This window comes from Coffea arabica, chromosome 3e (genome assembly GCF_036785885.1).
Source record: "Coffea arabica cultivar ET-39 chromosome 3e, Coffea Arabica ET-39 HiFi, whole genome shotgun sequence".
NCBI lineage: Eukaryota > Viridiplantae > Streptophyta > Magnoliopsida > Gentianales > Rubiaceae > Coffea > Coffea arabica.
The window spans coordinates 16477003-16484146 of NC_092315.1; positions in this window are offsets into that span (position 1 = coordinate 16477003).

Below are 7144 nucleotides of genomic sequence, written 5' to 3' on the forward strand. Positions count from 1 at the left end.
TCTGTTGTATCTAGTTCTGGTTCTTAGTACTACAGTTATCCTGAATTTAGTTCACATGCTTTTAACTGGGAATTACTTGGGTTGTAACTATTTAACTAAGGCAGGCTAAGGATTAGGTTTTTTCTGTTGTCACTTTTAAATTTTCTCAATTGTCTCTAACTACACAAGCTAAAATAATACAACAATCCTAGCTAAATAAAATTTCTCCAATCCAAAAACCTTGATAATCTATGTAAATAAACTTGGGAGTTATATGTCAATTATTTCTTTTTTGGTCCAAGGGAAAGTTTAAACCTTTTAAGAAGAGAAGTAAAATGCACTTACATTTTCACTCCACCATTCTCACCTATTCCATAGCCGCTCGAGACCCTCCACCACGTATTCAGGGAAGTTTCACTGTTCCGTTTGCTTTCTTTGCTTTATGATCTCCATTGAGGACAATGTCGGATTTAGGTGTGGGGGAGAGCTGTAGTATAGCTAGTATTTCTAGTTTTTAGTTTTTAGATGTTTTTCCTTTATTTCTTGTTATTTGTTCTGTTTTTCTTTTTACTTTCATTAGTGATCAACACTTTTGTGACTACCAAGGTTTGATGATGGTTGTTGACTCTAATTCTGCTATTGCCAAATTTTAGTAATAAAAGTGTATCAAGCTAATGTGGTTGAGTCCAAGAACATCTCTTTGGTGAATATCGGTGATTGTTTGACTCTTATAATTTTTGGTTAACTTTTCTAGGCATAGGAAATGATTGTTGGTATTTTCATGTGAATTGGTTCAGTTATTAACTTTAGTTTTTCATGTTTGAAGAAATAAGGCTAGTTGCTGCTATTCTTGTTTTGAGCTTTTGTGTTATCTGGCTGTAAATAAAAGTTGACTGTACTCCGTTAGTTGTTACTACTGAGTAACCGAAGATTTTCACCAAAAGTGTCGATTCTCGCGTCAAAAAGTAGTAATTGCTATGAGTACGTGGTCGCGTAGCGATAGGAGTTGAGTAACCGGGCTCTTTCATCTGACAAATGTTGGAGTTCGCGTCAAAAGACTCTAATGGCTAGAGACTAAGTCTTTTATTACTATTGAAACAAAAGAGAAAAATAGAAAAGTGTGATAAAAAGGTGAAGGTTGTGTCAGTAGGTGATAAAAGTCAGCTTGTCGATTTGTGAATTTAATGTTGAGATTTTGGTTAATAGTTAGACCATTTGCTGATGAATGTTGAGCGACCATTCCTTTTCCTTAGATTAATTAACCTTAAATTGGAGAAGTTTGTGGTTTAGAAGCTAATAGGGATGGTGTTTCTTGGATCTTGACCATTGATGCTTGATATGTTTTTTTCTCGGTATATTGGCAATAAGGTAGATGGAGTAATAGCCATTGTCAAATATTGGTGTTTGGTTGTTGTTCTCATGCTTGAGAACAAGTATGGTTTAGGTGTGGGAGGAATTGACAGGTTATAATTTTATCATTTATTTTATAATTAATTTCCTCTATTATCTTGAGTAGAACACAAATACCATAAAAAGGTGCCAATTTGACGATTATCAGGGAAGAGTATTGGTAGCAGTCAACAAAGGGAGAATAAGTCAACTCTACTTCATTACTCCAGGGGCACTTTTGGAATATTGAAACTTTTTCCCTTTTTTATAATTGCCGAAGAGAGCGAAGAGGAGAGAGGACTGGAGTCTTCCTTTTCTCCTCTGAAATGCTGCAAGAGCAGGAATTAGATAGGAAATAGGAGCAAACAATTGGAACTACTTTTAGTTTAGGTTTTTTCTTTTTCTTTTTCTTCCTCTAATAGTTCTCTCCCTGTGTATGTCAGGGACAATTGGAAGACTTAATCATTCTCGTAGTTTTGTTATTCTTTCATTATTCGAACGAATTGAATTTTTCAATCGAAAACAATGGTTGTGTCTGTTTCTTCAACTTTATGTGGGCTTTTCTCATCAAAGATAAACTAAATCCCTTTTTCTAGTCAAGGAACGATGGAGGTTTTGGTGCATCTAAAAATTCATGGCTTAACCTCAAGTTGGCTTCATGACATGATTATGAGGTTAGGTAGAAGATGCACTGGTTTCAAGTCTTACTCATATTCTCATTGGCTGGACTGTTTATGCTTTTCACATATGTAGTGGTGCAGAGCATTCAATCCATCAGTCTCAATAGGAAAATCAATGAAGATATTGAGGCACAAGTGCCTCCAAAGACGATATCGGTGAAAAAGTTGCCACCAAAACCTAAAACTTGGTTGGATAGATTTGTTCTGGGACTAGGGTACATTGAACCAATCTACAAAGTTTAGGATAAATTTTGGGTTTTAGTGGTAACTTTTCCACTGATATCGTTTTTGGAGGCACTTGTGGATCAATATCTTCATTGGTTTCTCCATCGAGGCTGATGGATTGAATGCTCTGCACCACTACATATGTGAAAAGCATAACAGTCAAGCCAGCGAGAATATGAGCCAGAGTTGAAACCAGTGCATTTTCTGCTTAACCTCATAATCACATCATGAAGCCAACTTGATGTTAAGTCATAAATTTTTAGATGCACCAAAGTCTCCATCGTTCCTTGATTAGAAAAAGGGATTTAGTTCATTCTTAATGAGAAAAGTCCACATAAAGTTGAAGAAACAGACACGACCATTGTCTTCTATTGAGAAAACTCAGTTCGTTCGAATAATGAAAGAATAACAAAGCTACGGAGAACGATTAAGTCTTCCAATTGTCCCTGACATACGCAGGGAGAGAACTACTAGAGGACGAAAAAGAAAAGTCAAAAAACTCAACTAAAAGTAGTTCCAATTGTCTACTCCTATTTTCTATTTAATTGCTGGTCTTGCGGCGCTTCAGAGGAGAAAAGAAAGACTCCAGTCCTCTGTCCTCTTCGCTCTCTTCGGCAATTATCAAAAAGGGGAAAAGTTTCAATATTTCAAAAGTGTTCCTGGAGTAATAAAGCAGAGTTGACTTATTCTCTCTTTGTTGACTGCTGCAAATACTCTTCCCTGATAACCGTCAAATTGGCACTTTTTTATGGTATTTGTGTTCCACTCCCTGTAATAAATACAAATTTTCAAAAGTGAGTAGAATTTGACAATTGCAACCTATCAGAAGTAAAAAGGGGAGGTCTTGAGATCAAACGAAATAGAGAACTCAATAATTAGCTAATATGCTTACCAGAGGAGTGGAGTCTTGGGATAAGATATAGGTCGATTCAAAAGGCCCCAGTGTTAGTACGAAACTTTGTGGGCGTAGTAATAGAAGTACAAGCTATATCTATCTATTATATAAGAAATATGTGAGTTTTAGTAATTTGCCTCATGTTTGTTACGTGGCTTCCTCATAGTTTGATAGGTGGCTTGTAAATATTTTTTCACATTGCTATTCTTGCTATTGCACTTTTTTTTTGCCTTGTTTATGCAAAATCAAACAAGTTTGTCCCTTATTTTTATGGGTTTTCATCGATCGACAATTGAAAATTCAATAAAAATTTTTTGCTAATTTGGGAATTGATTTTTTAAGACCAATGTCTAATTACTGTCCAAACCTTAGTTTGACAAATTGGATCAGAGAATCAATAGTGAGTTAAAATATTTTAATTTTTTCTAAAAAATGTTATAACAAAATAATATTCCATATGTTTTCAACAAATTAAGTGACTTACGCAAGCAAACATGATATGCAAAAAAAAAGGGTTCATAATCCTAAGTTCTAATTCATAATCTCAATTCTTAAACAATATTGAAATAAATAAGAATTTCAAATTTAATTGTTAAGCTAAACTCCAATGTATCAACTTCCATGAAAATTTTATCTCCAAGTTTAGTTATAGTTAGTTTAGCTAATTAGTAATTAGTAATTAGTATTTAGTGATAGGATTAACATTTACTCTTGTATTTAGTAATGTACATAAGTAGGCATATATTTTACTTTTGTCTTCTATTGATTTTATGTGAAAGAATGGTTTCCACTTAGTTTTTTTTTTTTCACTTAAGGGTGTCCAAATCTTTCGACCAGACTAATTTTCTAAGATTTTGTAGAGTCTTGTCCCAAGAATACACAACGAAATACTACACGGAGGTCGATCACCGGATCAGAGAGTAACTACTAGATTACGGAACTAATCAAACTACCTGCGGAGACAATGATTTCCACTTAATTGTTCTTGAAATTTTAAGTGGGCTTGGGCTGTGCTTAGCATATAGCCTGAAGTCTGCTACTACATTTGCCTCTTGCTAGAAGTTAATCAATATATTGAACTAACTAGAGTCTACTTTGCAAAGGCAATGCATAAGGAGTTTAAAGGCATGATCAGGGATGACTCGAAGAATTGGTCTACCTTTAGAAGTTTGCACATACGAGGGGCTACTTGTTTATAACTTCAATGCATGCCATCCCAGCCACCATACCAAGCCATATGATTAATGTAGGAAAGAAGATAAACCACGCTAGTTATATTTAATCAATTATAAGTGATTTGTGATTGCATTCTCTGTTCTTAGGCTTGGTACTTACTTTTTGTATCTTAAATTTTTATTTTAATTGTATTACAATTTATTTGTCATGAGATTTTGTTGTTATAATATGTTCTGTACTTTGCCTCCAAACTAAGATCTTGAATCCGTCTTTGTCTCACTTAAGATTTTTAAGCAAAAGGGGGAAAGAAAACTTGATTCCCAATAGATCTATTAAATCATGGGTTCTATCAAAAACAAGATAGACTAAATTATGTATAATTTAATAAAACAAGTAGTTTCCACATTTGCTGATGAAGTTAATTGTTTATCTCTCAGAAATTTTTTATATATTAATAGTGTAAAAATTACACAAAGCATATTTAAATTAGTGACACATGCAAAAAAAGATGATCTTAAATTGTACATAATACATAAAGGAGAGTACCGCTGTACAATGTTAATATACAGTGGTCACTTTTGAACTTTCTATTCTATCCCTAATGACAAGTGTAAAGTTGCACCAACTTCCTAGGGAAAAAAAAAAAGCTAAATTGATTTTTTTATATATTTTTTTTAACCTCCCCTCTCTCCTTACACCCTTCCCAACCCAAAGTATCAACCCATAATTTAAATATTGAATCTAGTAGTGGGAAGAACTCTGAGAGCCTTCATCTAATTATTAAGCCAACATTAGTAGTTAACTAAATTGATTTTTTTCTTTATGAATGGGAGATCTTAGATTTAGAAGCTTTTACTTACAATTTCTTTCAACTTACCACCCAACTCAATCCAGCCCTTGACTAAATTGAATTTGAACACCTTTATCTCCACAATTGCATTATCCATTAAATAACTACAACAAAATTATATTTAACTATCCACTAATACAAACAAAATGTATTACATATATATATATATATATATATATATATATATATATATATATATATATATATATAGATGTGTGTGTTATGAAAATAGTGGATCCATTTTTCTTTTTCTTTTAAACAATTCATGATAATGTGCTGTTTTCATCTAGTGTGCGCACAAAAATCGGGTGTGCATTAAATACCAGTGTAGCCTAGGGCATTCAAGAAGGTATAAGAATCTGATGCTTAATGCATATTTAATGGTAGTACTATGTTTTTTCTAGAGCAAAATAGAGCAAGGACACTAGTATTAAGTCCAAATTAAAGCACTTCAAAGTTGTAAGGCGCGTTTAAAATTCATGGGGCCAAGAATGGAACTAAGCGGCGGGGAGGGACTGCCGCCCTCAAGTTGTAGAAATTTGTGTTTTGTCCCCTTAAAATTTGAAAACTTTCAAAATGTTCCTATATATATATATATATATAAAGCAAAGTCTCGTACATGGGGAAGGAATGCCAGTCCTATGTTTTATTGATCAAGCAAAATGATAACAGAAAGTATGGTACATCAGATAGCAAGAGACGGGGATAACCATTCCCCTTCATGAATAAATCTGATTCCTGCACAAATGGGTATGTCCAGTGCTAACAGAGATTGAATACCTCTCGGCAATTGTGAGGAGGATGTAAATAGACATTGACCCCCAATCCGCAGCCCAGCCAGCGAATCCGCAATCATTGCAAAAGGTTTTCAAAATTGTTGTGTTAAGTGTTAACTCCGAAGTTTACATCTGTATGTATTTCACTTTTTTAACTTTAATTTTTTAGTGCCATCATTGCATGGGACTATCAAATATAGAAGTCATTTTCCTTGTTCTTTTCTTCTTCTTCACTCGAGTTGAACTACTGCCAATATTAGATTCGCATTTTCCAACAGGATTCTTTATTGATATCCTAGTGTATGCTCCACCAATACTACCTAAAACTTGCATAAATTCAAACCTATTGCAAACCATGCATGCAGAAACAATTAAATTTAATCAGGAGTTCAGTAGGGATGCATAATAAGTTAATCAAGTCGAATATGCAGCATGTTACGTTTGAGTGTGGCAGATTTGGGCCGTGACAACTACTCTATTTCATAACTTTTGAGACCACCACCACTTCTCCCATCAACCTTCCTTGTCGGTCTCTTTCTTTTCTTTCATTACCACACAAGTGCCCAAAAAAAATAAAGATCGAACTAAATCTACTTTTCGGGATTTTTGAGCGCATGAAGAGGGACAAACTAGTGAAAGCAACGAATTGGGATTTTAGGGAAAAAAGAAAACATCTTGTTTGATCTGTTCATGGATTTCTCTTTTTGGGTTAAATTTCAGTAATGGAGTGGAGCTTGTTCTTGATTTTAATTGACTTTGCAGTTTGCACTCAATTATTGGGAGTTTGAACTCTCTGTCTCTGGGCAAAGTGATGATGGACTTGTAAATTGATCAAGAATTTAAAGTCTCTCATATTGGGTTGGAAATATTTGTTGATAGGTGCCGTTGGTGTGATGAAAGAAGAGGAAATTGGAGTTGGCAATGGAAGAAGAAAGGAAGGCCATATGTTTTGTCACATCGTTTTTTCTCTTCTTCATTTTTCCTCTCTTTCCCCCATTTTTTCACTTTTTCCTGGGCAATTTTTTATTCACTTTCTTTTGTTTCGTTTTCTTATCTTGTCCTAGTCTTTCTTTCTTCATTTTTCTCCTTTATGTTGTTGTATACATATTCATGTAGATGTTTTTAAGAAACAATAGACTGGTTCTTTGTATCTCTTATTTTCCTAAATTGTTAA